General features: G+C 41.1%; 1 protein-coding gene across 3 annotated transcripts in view; it reads left to right on the top strand.

The window, feature by feature from the left end:
- prkcha (protein kinase C, eta, a) overlaps positions 1-25,737 on the top strand; it is a 219,890-nt gene that overhangs the window by 1,665 nt on the left and 192,488 nt on the right. The window lies entirely within an intron of this gene.

The following is a 25,737-nucleotide window of genomic DNA, read 5'->3' as shown; positions in this document are numbered from 1 at the left end:
AGTCTTGACTCCATCCATCCACTGTCAGGTTTTGAATACAGTGACCCAGAAATAAAATTGAAAGGACGATGTTGTATTTCAAAACGCCTTTTTTTAGTAGGTTTGTAGACGAGACAATGGATCTATGATCACACATAAAATAGCTATCTGCATTAACATCGACTAAACACAAGAATTGTGCACAGTGAACTGTTCCTGCTGGCAAAAGTGACTAGATGACAGTAGCTTAACATGTGCAAGAACTCCATAATGAGGTGACATTATGTCTTTAAGTGGCATTGCCACTAAACATTGAGAAGTTGCATGTATTCTATACATACCTGCTGCCTTTAAACATTTCAAAGTTCCAGGCAAACATTTTTATGTATAGCTTAAGAGAGATGCAGGAAAGGTGTGTTGATCCTATGGACTTAGGTCTGCTATAGTTTCTGAGGCTGCTACTTAAGAGCATTGTTACAAATTCAAGAAAATATTTGGTGGATACTGATGAGTCCTATAAGTAGAAACTGGATGCAACATTTGGTGGTACTGGTGGGCTTGTTATAAAATACTGAGCCTGCAAACTATATGAGCTGTTTAGTGTTTGCAGATCACAATGTTTCGAACTTTCGTGCTGCAAGTCTTCAGAGATTGGGAGGGAATTCTACTCCATCACAATCCTGTGACTCCTGGTTTAGCTAGGGAGAGGAGGAGACCCAAATGTTTTCTTCTGTTTGAATAGACTGGTGCTGATTGGTGACCAGTGCTGTGTATGGAGGCCATTGACTGGAGTAAGATCATCAATGTGGGAACCAGGTCATGGGGCTCTTTGCATTGTACAACTGATCTCAAACTGGTCATCACCTGAAGTTTACACACGTCATTCCACCCAATATCACCAGATAACAACCAAGAGGAAGAACATTTAACTAATTTCCCCCATCCTTCTCCCACCTCTCGGCCCCCAACCCAAGTATTTTCAGGCCATTTGCAGTGCCCCAGATGCGGTCCAATTGAGAATGAAATGAGATTAAATACTGACAAATCACCAGGGCCAGGCAACCTACATCCCAGAGAACTACATGAAGTGCCCTTGGAAAGATTGGATGTATTGGTGGTCATCAGCTATGATCGAATGGTGGGGCAGACTTTATGGATTGAATGGCCTAATTCTACTTCTGTATATCTTATGGTCTTCCAACATTCTATGGACTGTGGAGCAGTTCCTACGGATTGAAAGTCAAATATAACCCCCACTATTTTAAAACAAAGGAAGTAGAGCAAAAACAGAATTAAAGCCAGTTAGCAAAACAGCACTCATGGGGAAAATGCTAAGGTCTATTATAAAAGACATGATAACAGAGCATTTGGAAAGCATTAATGGGATTAGACAAAGTCAGCCTGGGTTTATGAAAGGGAAGTCTTTCTTAACTAATCTACTGGTACATTTGAGGATGTATCTAGCAAAATTGATTCAGAAGAAGAAGACTTTTTATAAAGTCCTACATCAGAGGCTTGTGGGCAAAATTTAAAGTTCATGAGATTGGGGTAATGTACAGACATGGATTGAGAATTGCCTGATAGACCAAAAACACAGGTTGGAAATAAAAAGGGTCGGGGTGGCAGGCAGTGACTCGTGGTCTTACAGAGGGATACGTACCTGGGCCATAGCGATTCATTACATAGAACTGATTTGTATTAGGACACCAAATGCAAAAATTCCAAGCTTGCTGACCAAGTAAGACTCTGTGGGATTATGAGTGTGAGGAGAATATAAGGAGGCTTCAGGATAATCTAGTCAAATTGTGTGAGAAAAGCCACAGCAGTGTCGTAAAATGTGAGTAAGTGTGAAGTTATACAGAACTTCAGAGGATTACTTAGAGTGACATATTGGGAAATGTGGATGGACAAAGGGTATCCTTGTACATCAGTCAATGAAAGTAAGTGTGCAGCTGCAGCAGGCAATTAAGAAGTATGTTAGTTGTCATTGCAAGACAATTTGGGTTCAGAAATAGGGATGTCTAACTGCCGTAATACAGGGCTTTGGTGAGACCACGCTTGGAGAACTATACAGTTTTGGTATCCCTGCCTAAGAGAGGATATGTTTGCCATAGAGGGAGTGCAGTACCAGGGATGGCAGATTTGGTGTATAAGGAGAGGTTGGTTTGACTGGGCTTGTATTGACTAGGGTTTAGAATGAGGAGGATCCTATTGAAAGATACAACAGGAGTGGACAGACTAGATACAGGCAGAATGTTTCCCTGGTTGGGATTTCTAGAAGGCCAGGGAGTCCAGGGGTCATGTCTTTAGGATACAGGTTAGGCCATTTAGGTCTTGGAAGAGGAAACAGTTCTTCCTTCAAAGGGTAGTCAACATATGCAATTTTCTACCACAGAAGGCTGTGCAGGCTGTGCAGGTCACTATCAATTTCTTTTTTGAATATAAACAATTTTTAAGATATTAAAGGTGTCAATAGGTAAGAAGAGAAAGGGAGAAAATGGTATTGAGATAGTGTATTACAGATGATCATGTTGAATGGCAGAGCAGGATCAAAGGGCTGAATGGCCTACAGCTGCTCTTAGTTTCTATGTTTCTGTGACTTAACTTAGCAGAGATTAGTTGTGAGGATCAACATAGCTGTGTCCCACACAGTGGAATACATTTACCAACAAAGCATTTTGGGAAGCTAATCTCCATCTCTTCTCTCTTCTTCAGTTATATTCGATGCTGCTTTAACGTTATAATTCATAATTACCACCCACTTCAATAACATGGATTCACACTTTTTGCAGTACATTCTATTTTAGCACACAGTACTTCAGCAAATCATCAAGCATCATCTCTTGCTCTTGCCCCTGCACCTGGTTCTGAATGAAGCTTAGAAATGCATTTGGAAGCTGGGGGCGGAATGATCTGCCACACTTGGATTTCAACAAGCCGTTACTAAAATTTGGAGAAAATGCTGGTTCATTGCTGTCTCTGAGCAAGGGTTTTAAAAAGGAAGAAACTACTAACTATTTATCCACCGGTCTCCTGATGGCTCAACCTTAGCTTTATCTCAGTAAAAATATTTAAAATAATGATTTTTCTTGTAAGTTTGGATATCCTGATTTCTCTGGGGCTCTGTTGGGTTGCATTATTTTACCAAATACATCTCTTTCTGGCAGATTGTACCGTGTTGCCAGCAGATTTCTATCTGACTCTGATTCGTATTGAATACCAGAGGGGCTGAATTGCCAATTCCTGCTCCTAATTCATATGCCATAGACTCCTACAGCATAGAGACAGGCCCTTTGGCCCAAACTCATCCATGCCGACCATAATGTCCATCCACATCAACCCCATTTCCTGCAGTTGGCTCATGTCCTTTGAAACCTTTCTTATCCATGTATTTGTCCAAATGTCTTTTAATGCACCCAACTCAACCACTTCCACTGGCAGCTTGTTCCATATGTGTGCCACACTCTGTGTAAAGGAAAAAAAAGTTGCCCCTCAGGTTCACTTTTATCCTTTCCCCTCTAACCTTAAACTGATGCCCTCTGGTCTTCAATTCCCCAACCCAGAAAAAGACTGAGTGCATTTACCCTCTCCATGCCTCTCATGATCTTATAGACATCTATAAGATTCCCCCTTCCATCTCCAATGCTCTAAAGAAAAAAAAAAGTCCTAGCTTGTCCAACCACTCCTTATAATTAAGACCATTGAGTCCGGGCAACATTCTTGTAAATTTTGTCTGCACTTTTTCCAGTTTAGTAACACCAAGGTGACCAAGAACACGATACTCCATGTGCGGACTCACCAACATTCTGTACAACTGTAACATAACTTCCCAACTTAGAGTCATAGAGATGTACAGCATGGAAACAGACCCTTTGGTCCAACCTGTCCATGCCGACCAGATATCCCAACCCAATCTAGTCCCACCTGCCAGCACCCAGCCCATATCCCTCCAAACCCTTCCTATTTTATATTCAGTGCCTTGACTGATGAAGGCCAGTGTGCCAAAAGTCGTCTTCCTGCCCTGTCTACCTGTGACTCCACTTTCAGAGAACTGTGATACTGAATTCCAAGGTCCCTCTGTTCCACTACTCTCCTTAAGGCCCTACCATTCACCATGAAACTCCTACCTTGATTTAACTTTCCAAAATATAAGTCCTCACATTTATTTCTATTAAACTCTATTCTTGGTCCGCTGATCCCGCTGATCAAGGTCCTGCTGCAAGTCCTGATAACCTTCCTCACTGTCTATGACACTGCCTATTTTAGTGCTATCTGCATCTAATCATGCCTTGTACATTCTCATTTAAATAATTCATTATAGATAACAATAGTACTGGGCCCAGCACCAACCCCTGAGGCACTCCACTAGTCACAGGCCTCCAGTCCCATAAGCATCTTTCTACTATTCCCCTCTGCTTCCTACTTTCAAGCCAAATTTGTATCCAATTTCCCAGCTTTCCCTGGATTCCATGTGAACTAACCTTCCGGAACAGCTTACCATATGGAACCTTATCAAAGACCTAGCTGAAATCCATGTGGACTATGTTCGTAGGGAGAAAGTGGGAACTGGGTACTGAGTTGGAAGATCAGCAAAAATTAAGAGGTCAGTCTTTCTCAGTTTGTAAGAACCTTGGGGTGGCACGGTGGCTCAGTGGTTAGCTCCACTGCCTCATAGCGCCAGGGACCCGGGTTTGATTCCAGCCTTGGGCGAGTGTCTGTCTGTGTGAAGTTTGCATATTCTCCCTGTGTCTGCATGGGTTTCCTCCAGGTGCTCTGGTTTCCTCCCACAATCCAAAGATGAGTAGGTGAGGTGAATTAGCCATGCTAAATTGCCCATAGTGTTAAAGGATGTGTAGGTTAGGTGCATTAGTCAGGGGAAATGTAGAATAATAGGGTAGGGGAATGGGTCTGGGTGGGTTACTCTTTGGAGGATTGGAGTGGACTTGTTGGGCTGAAGGGCCTGTTTTCATACTACAGGGATTCTATGATTCTAATTCCCAAACCTGGAGCTTTCTAACCAAAAACACCTGCTTTGAAAATTCTACAAACAAACCTTTCCTACTGAGAACTTGTTTCCTTAATTGCTCTGAAAAAACAACTCCTTTTGCAGGAAAAAGACAATATTTGCCTTTGATCTTAGTCAGGTCTCCTCCAAAACTGCACTAGAAGTTTTAATTTCTAAGTTAAAATTAATCTTTAATTATTCTGAATCAAAAGCAAACTAAAAGCCTGCAATGTTTACTCTCTCCCTACTGTAAATCTTCGTAGTATGCAACGTTTCCAATCACACTTCAGGTGTTCAGTCACTTGCTCTCTGACATGTCATACTTGAATAGGTCACGATTCCAGAAGGACTCACTTATGTGTCTGTAACTGCCCATGTGCAGTATGGACATTCTTGCTCATTGGTGTGCCCCTCATGTTTGTACTTTCCCTGTGTACCCACTAGTGTGTGCATGCTGACAGGTGCACTGCAAAATACAGGATCACATCAATCAAAAACTCTCTACACTCAGACTATGGCTCAGCCCAAATCGGGGACATGACTTTGTGTGGTCATGTGCAAGAGTGAATGGTGTACCAAATTGCTTCCATCCCTATTTTAGTTTCTGTTGATTTCAGTGGACAGTGGTGAGGGATGTAGAATAGGGCAGCTGATTCACTGCAAACTCTTCCTCACATGGAGAAAAGGCTGATCATTCACTATCTCCCAGTCCACTCAATCCAAATGATGCTCATGTTCTGATACATCAAAAAGTTACAGTAACAGCAGCCAGTGGGCTGAGGAGTGGCAGGTAGAGTTTAATTCAGATTAGGGGTGGCATGGTGGCTCAGTGGTTACCACTGCTGCCTCACAGCGCAAGGGACCCGGATTTGATTCCCACCTCGGGGGACTGTCTGTCTGTGTGAAGTTTGCACATTCTCCCCGTGTCTGCATGGGTTTCCTCTGGGTGCTCTGGTTTCCTCCCACAATCCAAAGATGTACAATTTGGTGAATTGGCCCTGTTAAACATTGCCCATAGTGTTCAGGGGTATGTAGGTTAGGTGTTTAGTCTGGGGTAAATGTAGCACAGTAGGGGAATGGGTTTGGGTGGGTTACTCTTTGGAGGATTGGTGTGGACTTGTTGGGACAAAGGGCCTATTTTCACTCTATAGGAATTCCATATCTTCTAAATCTATATCTAAATGTTGCATTTTTGTATGACAAATCAGAGTAGGACTCGCACAGTTAATGGTAGGGCCTTGGAGTGATTTTGAACAGAGACCTTGGGTGCAGGTACATAGTTTCTTAGAAGTGGCATCACAGGTAGACAGGGTGGTGAAGAATGTGTTTTGCATACTTGCCTTCATTGGTCACAGCATTGAGTACAGGAGTTGGGATATCATGTTTAAGCGAGACATTAGTTAGGCCTCATTTGGAGTACTGCACACAGTTGTGGTCACCCTGCTATAGGACTGATGTTATTGAACTGGAAAGGCTGCAAAAATGATTCACAAGGATGTTACCAAGACTGGACAGTTTGAGTTATGAGGAGGGGCTGGATAGGCTGGGACTGTTTTCAGTGGAGTGTAGGAGGCTGAGGGGTGATCTTCTAGAGGTTTGTAAAATCATGAGGGGCATAAATAAGGTGAATAGCGAAGGTCTTTTCCTCAGGGTAGGGAGTTCAGAACCAGAGAGCATAGGTTTGAGGTGAGATGGGAAAGATTTAAAAGGGTCCTGAAAGGCAACTTTTTCAGAGTTCTGTGAATATGGAATGAGGTGCTAGAGGAACTAGTAGAGGCGAATATGATTACAGCATTTAAAAGACATTTGAACAGGTCCTTGGATGGGAAATTTCCTTGTGATGTTGGTTGAAGAGTAAACATTGATTGTTTAACCTGTTTTGCTCTTGTTGAAAAGTTACTATTTGATTTTTTTTTACACTCCTAAGAGGACAGAGAAGGTCTTGATTTAAGATTTCACTTAAGTGTGACACCATTGACATTGCAGAGTCAAAACCTATCGCGTGGAAAAACAACAGCGAGCCAGGCAGTATTCAAGGAGTAGGAGAGTCGACATTTTGGGCATCAGCCCTTCATCTCTCCTGTTCCTTGGATGCTGCCTGATCTATTGTGCTTTTTCCAGCGCATACTTTTCGACTCTGACTCTCCAGCATCTGGAGCCCTCACTTTCTCCTGAACATTGACATTGCAGCATTCCTTTGGTACTGCACTCAATTATCAGCCTACATTATGTACTCCAGATACTGCAATGTGTTTGAATTAATTGCTTTTCTGCTCCAAGGTGAGTGATACCATTCAACAAATGACCCATGTTTTGTGATGGTGGCTATTTAACCCAAAATATCTCTCTGAGGCAACTTCAGTTGTGGGTTGGACAGCCAGCCAAAACCCCTCACCTCTTTGTTTTTTTTCTTTCTTTGAGGAAGGTATTTTGTTCTACACAGAATTTGTCAGAGCAGGAATAGGTTTTCCCTCGGGATCAAGGGTCCTGAGGGGAAAATCCTCTTTCCTCCCCACTAATCAAGCCATCATTGAGTGACAGCTGTATTGAGTGGCAGTACCAGTGTGGAGGTGGTGACACTGCCAATACGACAGAGACCTGGGATCAGCACTGGATATAAGGCCAGAAGTGAGTGGTGGGGAGTGGATTGTGCGTGGCTGCTGCTGGAGTGCTGAGATAGGTTGATGGCAAAGCTGCGGGGTGACTCTCAGTGGAAGCCCTCTCCCCAGTGCTGAGTCTCTTGTCCGTTTCAACAAAGGGCTACCCACCCACCCCATGGGTTTGCTTGTTGTACTTACCACATGTTGAGTCCTCAGTTGAGTTAACACATGACATGGTGGCATGAGGCATTAACTGCCCTCAACCATTTGACTTAATCAAAGTGGAGGCAGGGAGATGGCAGGGGTCCCTACCTGTCCCTCTCCTGCCAGATTAAATTGTGATCCATCACCAAACCCATTGGAGGGGAGGGCATGAGATTCTCCCGTTGGGTTCAAACACAGAGCCTTGCTAAATTAGCTGATCTCTGCTGATACAGGGCAAGGAAAAACGTGTGACTGGTGACTGAATGAATAGAAGACTTGGTTTGACTATTGTGTCCCTTTCTCTTTGAGTTGCACTGACTGCTACATTTACTGTCCAAAGCAAACATACAAAGATTGATTGATTGTTTTGGCAAGATGTCTGGATGGTTTTGCATACTGTGCACTAGTAGATGAGAAAATCAGAGGAAACCTATGAGGCTTTAAGCAAATGAGTGCTCAACGCTGATATGGATTGTAACAATTGTAAGGAAACCTTTGAGCACAGATTCCCCAGTGAGAGAGCACAAACAAAATTCACCCAGCTTTTTCCCCAAGAAAATTATTGTTATTTTCTAGAGACTGTCATCTTTTTGATATGTTGTATGAATCAGAATATATTTTTGTCAGGGTGATAAACAGTTTTATTATTCAGGACTGAAGAATGTTTTCACGGATTTCCGTTGTTAGAAACAATGAACTGTAATCACTGTTAGGAGTTTCACGATATTTAAGTGTATACAATATAGTTTCATTTTTGATTGGGTTGTTTGAAGTTTGGCAGCAGATGGCATGACTCAATGCCATCTAACACGAGGTTCCATTCTCCATATGCATTGTTAATAAATTTGCTCAGCAGGAACTGTTTGTTAGTCTGTGTTTTTAAAACCAGACAATGTAATTTTGCTCAACCCCCTGCAGTATAACCTTTTTTGAGGTGCATGCCCTGCTCTAACATTTGAAGATATTGACCTAGAATTTGCAGGTTTGATTTTTTTTTTGTTTCATGATAATAAATGCCATAGAATTTATCTTTGGGCTACTGCGCAGGAGTCTGTGATTGCATGGTATTCTCTGCAGGCAGTCTGTGGACAGGACAAGCAACAACAAAATCTTTCTTCTATCAGTCAGAGGCAAGTGGAATTTTAAACCAGGAAATGAACGTGAAACTGTAAAACCATGCAGTGAAAGCAAAGTAAAGGGAGGGAAATAAATAAGGAAATGTGAGAAAACAAAATAAGAGACAAAGAAAAATTTAGAAGCATTTTTATTAAATTTTAATAATTTTGAAAAGATCATGAACAGTAAGTACAATCTGAAGGAATGAAATTCTGCAATTGAACACCACATTCACTTTTTTTTGAGCTTGTGTGACAGCAGTTAAGATTTAGTGAATTTTTTAAAAAGATCACATCATCTGAATGGACAAGTCTTAACCACCACTTATGCTGGAAAAAGAAGTACCTACAGGATAAATAGCACAATTTAATTCCTTTCATGTGTTTCAATGCTTGGCCTATCCAATAGGTGTATGATATTTTATTCTGGGTGGTGTGGTAAGGTAGCAATAGATTGTGGGTAGTCTGCTTCTGTATGAGTTAAAGTTAATGTGGGCTGGGGCTTAGCAAGTCAGTAAAGGGGCATTGGAAAAGTGGGGATCGGAAGTGACGATGGTTAAGATGGGGATTTAATATATGCAACGAGGTAGAACTGGAGTTGGCAGCATTGAGATAGTAGTGGCAGCCTTGTAAATGGAATATATGTCAGTTATTAAGCCCAGCACAGGGTTGATGTGGTTGTGGTTGAGTTGGGTTGAGTTTGGTTCAGTTTACACAGAAGCAAAATGGATCCAGGGAATGCAGTTTTTGCAGGGGCACAAATGGGTTCTCTTTCATGTCGCTAATTTTCGGTTAGAAAATGTTTCATCTTCTCTATTATGGGATTAGACCCAAAGTCACATAATGTGATGCCAAATGGAAGATGGAGGCAGTCATGGAACAATAATACTTCAATGTTTGTAAGTAAAATGGTTAGATCATTAATGACTCCCATCCTTGATTATCATTCTGATAATTAATTTTTTTTCCAAACGTTTATTAACATTATACTTCTGCAAATGTTTCATTCAATTAACATCATTTTTTGAAAAAAAACCTTTAAATGTTGTTGAAAATTGCCTCCCTTGTATTGAATTATTCATGGCATTTAGGTAATAGCATTTTAGCTATTTTAGAATATTAAACTTTGTATGAATTTGAATAATGATACTTTTAAGCTCTTCAGTCTCTGGTTTAGAGAGATACATCTATGGAGGCACATACACGTGAAGAATAATATATGTCAAATATGACACTTTGACACACTAGAGGTGACCATTTAGAAAGAAATCATTGCAGGTGACGTAGTGTATATCGTGTACGATAGAATTATGAGAATGTATTGTCACACAGATCTCAGTTTTGAAGGATGATGTGATGGACTGTTTCCAAAGTGTAAGAAAGTTGAAGGAAAGGAGAGGAATAACACATGATGGTCACATTATATAGAATGTCATTAGTGACATTCACTGGAAGGGATTAAAACAGGGACATGTAGGCATGAAAGTGGTTGGTGACAATAATTCGTAACCTTTAAAGGACATTTTGATAAGGACATGAACAGGAAAGGTTTGGAGGAAAATAGGCCAAATACAGGCAAATGAGACTAGTTTAGTTTGGGAACATGGTTGGCGTGGACTAATTGGACCAAAAGTTCTGTTTCCATGCTGTATGACTCCATGACACTCTTCTTTTTGAGAAGAAAAAAGACGCTGGAGATGAGGGAGATATTTTGAGAAGGATGGTAGGATTAAGTGTAGGGCGGTGATCACAATTTTCATAAGGGAAACTATGCCAGAGGAAAGGGAGAAGTTAACAAAATTGGGCAGCATTGGGTCAAGGAGAAATAGTTAGGCCAAGAGAATGTGAAGTGGATAAGCTGGAAGAGTTAAGGACTGCAGTAGAGATACAGGAGATGCTGTAGAGGATTTGAGATACAGGGTGGACTGAGAACAGTTGGTGGGAACAGGCTGTGGAAATTGAGGCAGCTCAGTGGATCATTATTGAAGAGACCAAAAAGATTGTTTCTTGCAACAGAAACAAGTGGGACATAAAACAAGTCGGTGCTTTTCAAGCTTGTGTGTGAAGAGCTTTGAGATAAAGCAGAGAGATATAAAAAGCTCCCTAAAGAATTTTGATTTTTTTGGCAAACTAATAGAGTATTTGATTAGAAATGCTTACAGCGTTTCAATTTTTTTCCACCTGAGAGATTCCTAAATGGGGGTTAAGTTTAACGAAATCCAGATGGTCTTTGTCATTTGAACAACCAGTCCTCATCCAGCCCTACCCAACTAAACCTGTTCTCTCATTGGACAATTTCTCCTTTAGTCTGTCTCGCTCCCTCCAAATAAATGGTTGCTATGGGTCCTCACATGAATCATATCTATATCTGCCTTTTTATGGCTTTGTGGAAGTTCATTGTTGCAGTCTGACTTGGGTACCTCTGCCTGAAACCTTTTTCCATACTTTGATTTCATTGATGCCAACATCTGCTCAAGCTTAAATACTACTTCAACCTTGCTTCAAATTGTCACCCTTCTCCCATCTTCAGCTGGTCCACTCTATGACACTTCCCTTCCCTCCCATGACTTGTCCATCTTCTTTTTTGGCGATAGGTTTGTAAATATTGTAAACCTACAAAATTCCATATCTCCTTTTTTGTTTTACCCTTCCTCACATCCCGTTGCCTGCAAGGACTCCCCATTTTCCTTCTCTGCATCTGCTCTGATGCATCCTTCCTCAACAGCACTTCTGACATATTTTCCTTTTTCCCTCCACAGAACGCCATCCCCTATTGTGATTTACAGGGCCTTCCTCTGTGTTCAACTTGTTTTCCACTCTCTGTTCTTGCCCTACTCCTTCCCCTCAGAAGAAAAATGGGATTCCCCATGTTCTCACTTTCCTCACCCTCAGCCAACACTTTCAAAGGATCATCATCTGCCATTTCCGCCATCTGCAGCATGATGCCACAGTCAAACCGATCTTCCTCTCCTGCATCGGCATTTGAAGGGTTCCTCGTTCTGTGATGCTCTGGTTGATTGCTGAATCGCCTAAAATATACCCTTGACTTACTGCAGTGTTCCAGAGAAGCTCAGTACAAGCTCAAGGAACAGCAACTATATCTCCCAACTAGGTACTTTACAGCCTTCTGGAATCAACATTGAGTTTAACAAAGCTAAACCATAAACTCTATTTCCAAATTTTGAATATTTTTGCCAGCTGATTGTTCTTAATCATATTTTTGCTTTCAGACATGTTGCCATTAGTGTATATATTGCAACTCCCTTGCACTATATTGAACAACTTTCCTTGTTGTGGAAAGCTAATGTGCTGCAGCAGGAAGCAAATCCTGCCCTGCACAGACAGTTAGTTATAAGTGGAATTTCAAACTGGAGGAAATCCTCAATGTAGCAAATTCACATGTTGACACCTTTCATAATTATACTTTGAAGAGTGTTATGAACTTTTCTTGTTTACTTGAAATATTTGTTTCATTTAACCTAAAATTGCTCTGTAGTTTTAAACTCAAATGTTTTGATTAGGAACGTTCTGTTTTTGGCTCCAGTGAACCACAGGTTTGTAGGCAAATGACTAAAGAGTTCCATTTGTATTAATAATTGTAGATCCTATCTATTCACGTCGAAACATGAGCCCAAAACTATGTTGCTTGCAAGTCCTTGGAACCACATATTGTTATGGCATGAATATGTATGAATTGTGTGGGTAGGTGTGTTCAGGGAGGCTGATGTGGTCAGTGTCACTTTTTTGGAAAATTGCTGTAAAAGCACTTGCTGGTTGCTCAATAAATAAGAATATACAAACTCACAGCCCAGTCTTTTATACATGATACATTGCAGCCAGATAGAGGATATTTTTAGCATGTCCACAAAAGAAATGCATTTATTAGGGGAGACATTGCATCCCTTTTCTTTGGTTGGCTTTGCACTTGTATGTGTTGGGATGATGATATAATCATTGATTATTCTAAGTTGCTGAATATCTCAAATCTTTGCAATGTTTGTATGCAGTGAAAAGCTTCAATGGCTACTGGTTTTTTGCTCTTGACTAGCTAGGTAAGACAGCAAATGGCCAAGGTAATTAGATCATAAAGAAGGCATCAAATTGAATCCCCAATATTTTTCCTTATTCCAAATCTTAGCTTCATGACTGATAATAATTCCATAGTTTTCTTTAAATAATGATCCTCTCCTAAGCTCCTTAGTGAACCATTGCTTGTAGACCTGCAGATATATTTGGGAAAACTTTGCCATATTGTAACATAATCCAGCTTTAACAATTTGAAGGAAATTTGTAGTTTCCAAAATTGGAGAGATTTGGATTTCTAGCATTAATAGTCAGCGTGCAACCAAACTGTTCCAATGGGGAGTACTGGTCATTTGAATATTTTAATGAGGTTTGTGCATGGCCTGCATTTTGGGTTACCCCTGGCCAGTTGTGGGAATCCTGGAAGGTGAGGATCATTGTGTGGAAAGTTTACATGATTTTCTCAGGCAAAGTTTAAAAATCACACACCAGGTTATAATCCAACAGGGTTATTTGGAAGCACCAGCTTTTCGGAAAGCCAGTGCATCAAAATAAACCTGAGGGCTATAATCTGGTGTTGTATGATTTTTAACTTTGTCCACCCCAGTCCAACACCGGCTCCTCCACATCATGGTTTTCTAGCATTGCTTGTGGGTCAAGAGATGAATTAGCAATTTGTGCCATCTCCCCAAGTTAATCAGCTTCCCATCCTGAGCACTGAACAATTGCTGCCCACAATCACTGAATTCTTTTCACCTCTCCACCCAATCTGTGTTTGCAATCACCCTGTGAGCTCAATTCATACCATACTCACTAAACCTCCATCTCCACCCTCCCCATGAAACTGCTCCTCCATCTTCAGCACAAGTTGGCCTCCCTCAACTTCAACCTGTCCTGTTGCATTACTTAGCCAACAGGAAGCCATGTCTTTATTATGTTTGGAGCTCTCTTACATCTGTCTCTTCTGTTGTTTGCCAGTTTGCCCAACCTGAAAAGTTTGGCATTGGTTGTGTTTAATGACATTGGGAATTTATTAATGCTTCAGGTGAGATCAAATCTGTAAGTTGGATTTGTCTTGGTTGCAGACTAACCACTCAATTAATTTTATTGGGCAGGAACCAAGCATTTGAAAGTTTGGTGAAGCTTGCTAAATTTGTGGAAGCAACCATGAGTGTTTGAAAGTGAATGCAGCTTGTTGGAGTGAGTGGCAAGTGGGCAGATTGCCTTTATTTATACCCCATAAAGTTCCTATTCTACTCTATTATCTACTTTCTGGATTGTGTTTCTTTTGTGGAGGTTTACAGATTCTGATAGCAGTATGCACCCTTGCTCACTTCTGAATTGCAAACCAGCAAGTGAAAACCCAAAAAACAGTCTAACTGGAGCAACAGAAGTGGAAGCATCTATGCTAGTGCAAGGCTGGAGGTTCTGTGATTGTGCACCCTCTGTAGAAATGAGGCCTTTTGAGCAATTACTATTGACATGTCTGCACACTCTTTGCTCTACTTGCTCTATGTTCCTAGCAGATAAAAGAAGATACAAATTTGCTGTAGAAAAGTAACAATCTTGACGTTACTCGGCTTTTCATCATTCAGTCAGTGATAGAATAAATCCGGTGTGCCTATCAAGGATATTATTAATGCAATTACTTGGATGTTCCTACAATCTCCATCACTGATTGGGAGGCACATCAACGTGTTGTTTATTCTCTGTGAGCTCTTCCTTTGTATCTGTGAGCTGTAGAATTTATGGAAACCTCTCCTTTGTATTTGCTCTCCACTGCAAGACGGAGGGGGAGGCAAGAACTGTAAGTTACACAATCACCTAAAGTACAATTAATGAATATGACAACTAGACAAGTTTAAGTGTAAATGTGAGTGACCGTGAAGGGGAATGGATATGTGAAGGGCATAGTGTATATTAAATGGCTGTGAGGGGTGATGCAATTGAGAATGCTTGGGAAAAGTGTGCAAGGGGCTTGGGGCTTACACCACAGAACGTCGATGAATCAGCAAATGTGGAAACTTTTCCTGACCTGGTTAAATCATGAAGCTACTTTTACAGTATTCCAAACCAGGACATAATATTCTGGTTCACCTCTTCAACCATCTGACAGCAGCAAGGGTTTGTTTTTTTTTGTTCCATCATTAGAGAAAAGTTTGCCTTTGACTGCCTCCAGCAGCAATTCAGGGTGGCATTATGGAATCTGAGTGCTGTCCTTGCTCACTATGAATCCACACAATGCTGTAGATCTCCCAAGGCAGAGAGGTAACAACCTCTCAGTTTATCCCAGTCGAGTTCCTTCAGATATTGGTTGTTTCCATCAGATTACACTTCGTTGTTCCAAGTTCCAGTCCTATCTCTCACTGATTGGCTTTGCTTTGTGTTGTAACATGTGGTACTATTCCCTGAGAGGTGCCTTCCTAACATTCCATTGCACCATTTCTAACTAATTTCCTTGACCTGCAATCATGGTTTGATTTAAAATGATCATAATTTTATGACATTTCTTCAGAAGTGGGTATGTTCACTATTGAATGCGGAATGGTCTGTATCATTTGCCACTTCTCAGATACTGATGTGACGTGATCTGTGTCTTGCGATCTTATACTCCACTATCACCTGATGAAGGAGCAGCACTCTGAAAGTTAGTGCTTCCAAATAAACCTATTGGACTATAACCTGGTGTTGTGTGATTTTTAACTTTGTCCACCCTGATCCAACACTGGCTCCTCCACACAATGAGACATTTGTCGATTTGGTCTCTATTGGATGGAGTCCTACCTAGCTCAAATGATATTGGCTGGATTATTGGAGGTCAATTCACTAAATCACAAAGGATCAAAGCAAAAGTTCTTCAGGAGTGTCATAGGCCCATTTTCTGCTTCTTCATCAGTGATCTCCCCTCCATTGCATGGTCAGAAGTGAAGAATTTTCAGATGTGCGTGCAAGCACCATTAACCAGTCTTCAGGCACTCAACAGTCTGTTTCCAAAGGCAGCAAGATCTGGACAACATCCAGATGTGGGCTGAGAAGTGGAAAATAACATTCATGCCACATGGGTGCCAGGCAATGATCATTTTCACAAGAGAGAATCTAACAATCTCCCCTTGATGTTCAATGGCATAACTATCTCTGAATCCCAGACAACCCACAATCTGTGGGTTACCATTGACCAGCAGTTAAACTGAAGCAGGCAAAAGATATAGCAGAAGTAGGCCACTCTGCCCATCAAGTCTGCTCCACCATTTAATGAAATTATGGCTGATTTGATAATCAACTCCAACTTTCTTGCATTTTCCCGATAACCTTTGATTCCCTTACTGATTAAAAATCTGTCTATCTCCTCCTTTTAAAACCCGAATACTTCTAATAACCTAAAGCCCTCTGGTAAAGAATTCCACATTTATTACCACTGACATAGTAAGTTCCTCCTCATCTCTGTCCTAATGCCTTACTATGAGATTATGTCCTCTGGTTCTATACACTTCCACCAGGGGAAACTACTACTCTGTATCTACCCTGTCAACCCCCTGAGAGTCGTCTATCCTTCAATAAGGACTCCACTCCTTCTCAATACCAGTAAGACCCACCCAATCAATTTGACCTATCCTTAGATGACAGTCCCTTCATACTCAGGATATTGATAGTGGGGGATTCAGTGATGGTAACACCATCGACTGTCCCCAAATCAATACACCTTAATGCCAAAAACTGTCATACTATTCCTGCTGTCGTCTGACTAGTGCCTTATATAGTTTTAGCAAGGTCCCACTCCTTTTATATTCCATTCGCTTTGCAGTGAAGGACAATGTGGACTAGGACCCGTGGACACAGCCTTAGAATTAGAGGGGGTCATTTCAGAACAGAAATGCGGAGACATTTCTTCAGCCAGAGAGTGGTGGGCCTGTGGAATTCATTGCCACGGAGTGCAGTGGAAGCCGGGACGCTAAATGTCTTCAAGGCCGAGATTGATAGATTCTTGTTGTCTAGAGGAATTAAGGGCTACGGGGAGAACGCTGGTAAGTGGAGCTGAAATGCGCATCAGCCATGATTGAATGGCGGAGTGGACTCGATGGGCCGAATGGCCTTACTTCCACTCCTATGTCTTATGGTCTTAATGTTCTATTTGCCTTCCTAACTGCCAGCTTAACTTAGAATCATAGAAACAGACTCTTTGTCCATGCTGACTAAATATCTTAAACTAATCCTGTCCCATTTGCCAGCATTTGACCCATATCCATCTTAAACCCTTTCTATTCATATAGCCATCCATATGCCTTTTAAATGTTGCAATTGTACCAGCCTCCCATCTTCTTTGGCAGTTAATTCCATACATGCATCACCCTCTGTGTAGAAAAGGTTGCATCTTAAGAACTCTTTCAGTCTTTCCCCTCTAATCTTAAACCAATGGCCACTAGTTTTGGACCCCCCCCCCCACCCTGGAAAAAAGACCTTTGCTCTTCACCCTATCCATGGCCCTCATGAATTTATAAACCCCAATAATGTTACCCTCAGCCTCTGACACTCCAGGGAAATTCAGCCTCTCTATAGCTCAAACCCTCCAAACCTGGCAACTTTTTTGCTAGCTTTTTGAAATGTGTGCACCAAGACCCCAAAAGCCCTCTGTGCTGCAGCTTTCTGCGGCATCTCCCCATTTAATAATACTCAGCTCCTCCATTCCATCTACCAAAGTGCATAATCTCATTTATATTCCATCAGTTAAGTTTTTTTTTTGCCTATTCACCTAACCAGTTGATATTTCTCTTCAGACTCTGTCATCTTCATGATATGCCTTCGTGTCTGTTTTTTTTTGTCACCTGCAATCTAGGTGACTATACATTCACTTCCCTCATTCTTGTCATTAATGAAGGTTGTGGCCCCAGCACTGATCCCTGTGACATGCTACTAGTTACAGATTGCCATTCTGAAAGTGCCCCTCTTCTCCTAACTCTGTCTTCTATTCATTAGCCAATCATCTATCCATTCTAATACTATGGGCTCTTCCCTTATTAAGTACCTAAATCTGTGGTATCTTATTGAATGCCTTTTCAAGATTCTTTAGTTTTATGTCCTTTGGCCCACTGTTTTTAGTTATTTATATAAATGATTTGGATATGAACATAAGAGGTATAGTTAGTAAGTTTGCAGATGACACCAAAATTGGAGCTCTAGTGGACAGTGAAGAAAGTTACCTCCGGGTACAGTGGCATTTTGATGCAATGGGGCAATGGGCTGAAGAGTGGCAGATGGAGTTTAATGTGAGGTAAATGTGAGGTGCTGCATTTTGGAAAAGTAAATTAGAGTAGGCCTTGTACCTTTTAATGGTAAGGTCCTGGGAAGTGTTGTTGAACAAAGAGTCCTTGGAGTGCAGGTTTGTAATTCCTTGAAAGTAGAGTTGCAGGTAGATAGGATAGTGAAGAAGGTGTTTGGTATGCTTTCCTTTATCGGTCGTGCATTGAGTAGAGGAGTTGGGACGTCATGTTGCAGCTATACAGGACATTGGTTAGGCCACTGTTGGAATATTGGATGCAGTTCTGGTCTCCTTCCTATCTGAAGGATGATGTGAAACTTGAAAGAGTTCAGAAAAGATTTTCAAGGATTTTGCCACGGTTGGAGGATTTGAGCTATAGGAAGAGGCTGAATAGGCTGGAGCTGTTTTCCCTGGAGCATCGGAGGCTGAGGGGTGACCATTATAGACGTTTATAAAATCATGATGAGTATGGATAGGATAAATAGGCAAGGTCTTTTCTGTGAGGTGGGATAGTCCAGAAGTTGAGGGCATAGGTTTAGGGTGAGAGGGGAAAGACATAAAAGAGACCTAAAGGGCAATCTTTTCATGCAGAGAGTGGTGTCTGTATGGAATAAGCTGCCAGAGGAAGTGGTGAAGGCGGGTGCAATTACTGCAATTAAAAGGTATCTTGATGGGTATATGAATAGGAAGGGTTTAGAGGGATATGGGCCAAGTGCAGGCAAATGGGATTAGATTAGGTTAAGATATCTGGTCGGCATGGATGAGTTGGACTGAAGAGTCTGTTTCTATGCTGTACATCTCTGACTCTATTCACTGCTTCCCCTTTAACTATCCTATTTGTTACCTCCTCAAAGAATTTTAGCAAATATGTCAGATGTGATTTCCCCTTCATGAAGCCATGTTGGTTGATTTTGATTCTAAAAAGTATTTCTAATATTCTGCTATTACAACCTTTGTAATAGACTCAGCATTTTTCTGATGATAAATGTAAAGCTGACTGACCTATAGTTACCTTTTTTGTCTCCCTGCCTTTTTGAAGAAGGGTATTTTATTGTGAAATTTCCAATCCTGAGACTTTTCCAGAATATATAGATCCCTGGAAAATTATTACCAGTGCATCCAATATCTCTGTAGCTACTTCCTTTTAATATCCTAGAATGCAACCCATCGGGTCCATGGGATTTATGGGCTTTTGGCCTCATTACTTTTCCTAATGATTTTCACTATAGTTACTGTATTTAGTTTCTACTCTTGCCATATCAATACTGCCATATGAATACAGCTGTATAAAAACTGTGGCTACAAGACCATGCAAGAAAGGAAGTGTTCTTCAGCAAGTAACTCACCTATCTCCCCATCACCTGTACACCATCTACAAGGCACGTATCATGAGTGTGTTAGAATACTCCCCACTTGTCTGGATGAGCACAGCGCCAAAAACCGACAAGAAGCTTGCTACCACCTAGGGCAAAGTGGCCCACTTGATTGCAAGCTGGAGCAACAGCATCTATTTTTTCACTTCGACACTTAAAAGCTATCAGGACTCAATCTTGAGTTCAACAAATTCAGACCATTTTGAAGAATCCTAAACTACACTAGTGGAAAGACAGCCCATTATGACACTGAACAGGACAGTTTTGTGGTAAATTCAGCATCTGTGAGGAGATCAGTACAGCATTGCAACCTTTGCAGTAATTTGAATGTTGACATGTTACTTTTGAAGAATTACCTCTATGTGCATGTCTGTCAGATGGCTTCAATACAATAACTTTCAATAAACTGATGGGACTCTGTGGATGAGATCTCTTCCCAATTTTATATTAATGCCAGGAAATGAGTGTGACATGTGACTGGATCCTGTGCATGTGTTGATTTTCGGCCATACCACTAGTGTTCAATTTTCCACCTGTGATTTGAAGCAATAACTGATCGTTCTTGTGGTATTTGTTAGTATTTGATCATTTACTCTGTGGGGAAACATTTACTCATTTTTACGTCTGTTAATTTTTTTTCCACCATGTGGTCCACTTTTTGTTTCCACTCAAGTGTTAAACAATCGTGATGTGCCTTTAGTTTGAATAATTGCCCACTCAAATTTGCCATGCTTGACAGAGTCGTGCAGCTCAGTCTTGATAGTTCTTGAACTTTCCTGCATTGTTTCTCAGATAAAGAATTACTTTTTTTGTTGCAAAGTTAGTCAAGTAAGATTCACCAACAGCACTCTGCACCTCAGTCTGCCTTAGAAATATGTGGGTGGAATAGCTGTGTGGGTGCTTGCACGAATGACATTTTTTTCCATTTTTAATTATAGCATGCACTTTTCTGCAAAGCCTTTAAGTGCCTGATATACAGTGTCACTCTGTTTGGCTTCTTTGCAGATTGATTGCTGTGATCATCGTTGCCAAATTATAATGAAATAATTCTCTCTAAATATGTTCAATGGTGTTCATGACAGCTAAAATCCAAACATTAAAAACAATGACAGGCAAGTAAAGACCAGCTAGATCAAACACATGATTGAATCATCATGACTCAACACCTTTTTTTTTCCCTAAAGTTATCTATGCTCTTAAAGGAGGGAAAACCCCAGGGTCAATGACTGGGAAAAGAAAATAGTCTTGCAAACGTCCTTTCCAACCTCCTCAGGTGATTCTATCCAATGTGGGAGAGTACATGGATTATGTGCTATCTATTAACCAACTGATCTTGTACATGACGCAACCCCAGTCAAGACTGGGCTCAACACCCATTTGAAGATGTGCAGAGTCTGCAGACATAACAACAGCTGGGAACATAATCTAAGGGCTGACTGTGCTCTTGGGAAAAGAGGAATCTCCTGATGCCCAGTCTATTCCTCCTTGTGCACAGCTTAAACTCATTCCTCCATGTCCTGTCCACAATATTAAGGAAAACAAATAAGGTCCTCATTTCTACATTAGCTTTGCAAAGACTGTATGTCCTCGAGGTCATTATACCTAGTGTATACTGTGTGGTGCCCCAGTTTAGTCCAAAACTTGAAGACTTCCTTGCACATATGGTGGTTTAGTGAGTTCCAAGAAAATCTAGAGCATTCTGTTAGTGCAGTACCTTGTATGCCAGCTTCACATAAGGTGAATCTGTATGCCAGTTAAAAATGAGTGACTGTACTGTTCTCTGTAATGTGACATCAATTCTAAATCTGCAGTGTCTTTATTTAGTGTGTAAAATGGTTCCAATCTCATTGTTTAAGATTTCTGTAATTTCTTTTAGTTGAATATCTTGTTTCATATTATTAATTGTTCCATGATATTAATTATTAACATAATAGGACATTGGTCAGGCCTCTTCTAGAATACTGTGTCCGGTTTTGGTCTCCCTGTTTGTAGGAAGGATAATATTAAGGTGGCGAGGGTTCAGAAGAGATTTACCAGGATGTTGCTGGGCATGGAGAGTTTCAGTTACAAGGAGAGGCTGGATATAGGGGGTTGAAGGGTGACCTTTTATAGAGATTTATAAAATCATAAGTGGCATAGATAAGGAGAATATCAGGTGTCTTTTCCCTTGATTGGGGGATTTAAAGACTTGGATGCATATTTTTAAGGAGAGGGAACAGATTTTAAAAAAGATATGGGGCAATTTTGTTTTTTGGTTCGTGTGTGGAATGAACTTCCAGAGGAAGTGGGGATGTACGTACAGTTACAACGTGTATAAGACATTTAGGTAAGTACATGAATAAGAAATGTTTGAAGAGAGATGGGCCAAGCGGAGGCCGGTGGGACTAGTTTAGTTTAGGATTACAGTCGGCATGGACTGGTTGGGCCGAAGAGTCTGTTTCTGTGCTGTTTAATTCTGTGACTCTATGATTCTACTAATGATTCCATCTCTCTCTCTATCAAACGGCAGGCAAACGTGTTTTAGTTTTAAAAACTAGGGATCTGTAGTAATTGGAACCAGATGGATTTCTGACCGAGATCCTTGATTGGTTCAGGTTAACAAACCCAATCGGGAAGCCCTGGCTGACCAATAGAAATGGGATTCAGAGTCTCAGTTCAGGAATTGACTCCAAATTGGCTACAGCCAGTGTACTGTGCACATGTGACTTGATGACAGGCCACTGGCGCCTCTGCAGTTCTTTCAGGATCAATCTCCGGGTCTGCTCCTCAACCCTTACAATCTAACACCGATATAAAATAAGTGATTAACCTCAGGGCTTCCCAAACGATGTGTCAACACCAAATGGGTGTGTGTGCTGCAGACCAGCAATGGCCTCCATAAAGCTCTGAACCCACCACCCCCATCCCCACTTCCTGCCATACCTTTGCTGTCACCATTTTTCTTACTCCCACACCTCTAACAGTATCAGATTTCAACGTACAGGATACATATGCGTTTTGATCTTGCTTCTGCATTGCACCAAAATCTGGCTTCAGTAGAAAATAAATGTTGGTTTGGTACTTAATGGTGTGACAGATTTTGAAAATGATCTCCCATCTGGCTGTTTCTTTCAATGGTGGTATATTGCTGCTGAGTGTAACGCAACTTCGTAAAGTCTGTGCAGGAGACTTTGAACTTCTGACACTCTGAAAAGTCTACTGTTTGATCTACAATTCTGTTTCACAGTACAGTTGAAATAATGGATCACATCTTAGTCAACTATTTCTAACATTTCTTTTGAGACAAAGCCAATTTCTATTCCATCATTATATGTTGCCCAGTATGTCTTAAGATCCTTACAGCAGTCAAATGGGATGTATTTGATTTCACACTGAATTCAAATGTTCCTGCTGAGCTTGGATTTCCATTTGTGAATTTTACCCCCCTCCTTTTTCCACAAAAAGCAAAAATTAGATCTGTTGGAAATGGGAATGGAGATTTAACGTCTGGCTCCTTTCCAGCATAATTAAAGTTCCCGAGTCCCAGAGTTTTGGTTTTTTTCAAGTAGTGGCTCATGTAACTTTAATTTATTTACTTGGTTTGAAGCTGTTAATACTCATCAAAATGGAATGGCAATTTTCTGTTCCTTTCCAGACGAAGAAAAACTATTTTATTATGCATATATTCAGTTTCAAGAAAGACATTGCTAGGAACCTGCCTCCCAGTTTTTTTAAGACCAGCACTATAGCTGAATTTCTAGTTTCAACAACTATCCGTTGCTCCTATAATCAAGAATTTCCGCCAGTGCTTTGTAGCTATGTTTAACAATAGCAGCATTTAATGAATTATCAAACACCATAATTTTCACTTTGTACCATGGATCCTCTGATTAGATTCCCTACAGTATGGAAACAGCCCCTCTAGCACAAGTCCACACCATCCCTCCGAGGAGTAACCCACTCAGACCCATTCTCCTACCCTATATTTCCCCCTGACTAATACACCTTAACATGATGGGTAATTTAGCATGGCCAATTAACTTCACCTGCACATCTTTTGGATTGTGGGAGGAATCCACACAGACAGTCTGCCCAAGACAAGAATCGAACCCAGGTCCCTGGTGCTGTGAGGCAGCAGTGCTAACCACTAAGCCACCATGCTGCCCATAAATGCTTAACTGTCTCATGACGATGACTCCTCTGATGGGTGCTTCAGGCTGAAAAGTTATAAATTGTGACACATGAAATTCATAATCTTGAAAAGAACTACTCCAGTGACAGAACAATGTTGCTTTCATTTTGTTCAAATGGGATGTATATTAAAGCAATTGTTTACAACAACACCGTATTCTGCTAAGAAGGACTTTTATTTCTCAGTATGGTAGTGGATACAATATGGCAAGGATGCCAAATGAACTGAGTTCTTCACTCCTCTGTCCAATAGGTTTGTGTTCCAATCAGCAAAATCAAAATCGGATGTAGGCCTTTTCAGTAACAAACGGGAACTGTTGTATTTTCAGCATAGACAAGAGTTTGAATCCATGTTTGACTGTAATGTAAGCATCAACAGCCTGCAGTGATGTGTTCAGCAGTCAGAGCTGGGACACCTGTGGGGGAAGTGGGCAATGTGACCTCCACCTACTAAGCTCAGCTGCAACTGCTTCTAAAATGATCAAGGTGGGCAGTAATCGAAAGAAGCAGTTTGCAATAGAAAAAAGAACTGAGGTTGCTGTTCATTCCCACGCTAAGAAAAACTATCTTATAATTCATATATTCAGTGTCAAGATAGTCAGTCATTCCCATGAACCTGCCTGCCAGTTCTTAAGACATGCACTATAGCTGAGTTTCTAGTTAGGGACGTGGAAAGAAGCCTAAGGCACTAGCAGTGCTCAGTTGAAATACAGTAAGACTTCTTTTAAGAGCTTAAAGCCAGTTCCTTGGCCATGATTGTAAATATGGATCTAGAATTTGACAATAGCAGATGGCAACAGGAAAGGGAGAGGTTTGAGTATCAGACTGTTAGTCAGAGTACTGTGTTCACTAGTCCTAATGTAGTCTTCTTTAGTTAAGAGAGGCCAAACACTGACTAAGTGCTTTAAACAACACCTCTAATTTACCTGAAAGCATGGCTGTGAGCTTGCAGTGGCCTGTCGTTTTAATTCTACAACGTCATCTCTCATTGATGTCTTTGTTCTTGGCCTGCTGTACTCTTCCACTGACGTCCAATGTCAGCTTCAGGAACAGCATCTCATCTTTTGATGAAGTAGCTGGCAGCCTTCTGGATTCAACATCCAGATTATTGAACTCAATATCTCCATTTTGTTTTATTTTCTTTGCACATTTCGGATTTTCTGCACTGTTGCTTTCAGAAAGTAAAACCATCAACTCGAGATACATCTTTTCTTGTGCCGTTTGGCCCTGAGACTAACTTTTTCTGTCAATCTCTCCTCCTATTGCAGGCCTTCCTTTCTGTTGTCTTGTCCCACCTTTCAAAACATACTACCCCTCTAACTTTTCCGAGTTCTGATGAAAGGTCATCAACCAACAATATTACCTTTTTGCTTCTCTCTCCACAGATGCCTGACCCACTGAGTATTTCCAGCATTTTCTATTCTTGATGTTTTGAACAGGGAGAGCCATCTGTGTTCTGAGAGAAGCCGCAGGAGGGTGCAAGGAAATGGAGAAATCAGTTTTGACAGGCTTCCGGCTGGCAGTGCCAGGAACGACTGCGCCACAGCACCAACTAATTGAAGACAACTGGGAGGACTTGATCACTCTTATTAAATGTAGCAGATGGAGAGGCAATGGCCTAGTGGTATTATTGGCAGACTATTAATCCAAACATCCAGGTATGACTCTATAATGTTCTGAGGATCTGAGTTTGAATCCCATTGTGGCAGATAATAGAATTTGAATACAATAAAAATCTGGAAATTAAAATCCTAATGGTGCCAATTTTTGGAAAAACCCATCTGGTTCACTGATCTCTATAGGGAAGGAAATCTGCCATCCTTACCTGGTCTGGCCTATGTGTGACTCCAGACACATAGTAATGATGTTAATTCTTAACTGTCCTCTGAAATGGCCTAGCAAGCCACTCAGTTGTAACAATCGAGAGAAAGCCTCAAATAAAGGAATGAAACTGGATGAACTACATGGCATTGACTGACGCCTTGGAAATGGCAACCACGGCCCTGTTGAGCTT

Source organism: Chiloscyllium plagiosum, chromosome 10 (genome assembly GCF_004010195.1).
Source record: "Chiloscyllium plagiosum isolate BGI_BamShark_2017 chromosome 10, ASM401019v2, whole genome shotgun sequence".
In the NCBI taxonomy this organism is placed as follows: Eukaryota; Metazoa; Chordata; class Chondrichthyes; order Orectolobiformes; family Hemiscylliidae; genus Chiloscyllium; species Chiloscyllium plagiosum.
Note: the sequence above shows the minus strand (reverse complement) of the source record. Positions and strands in the feature narration are given on the sequence as shown.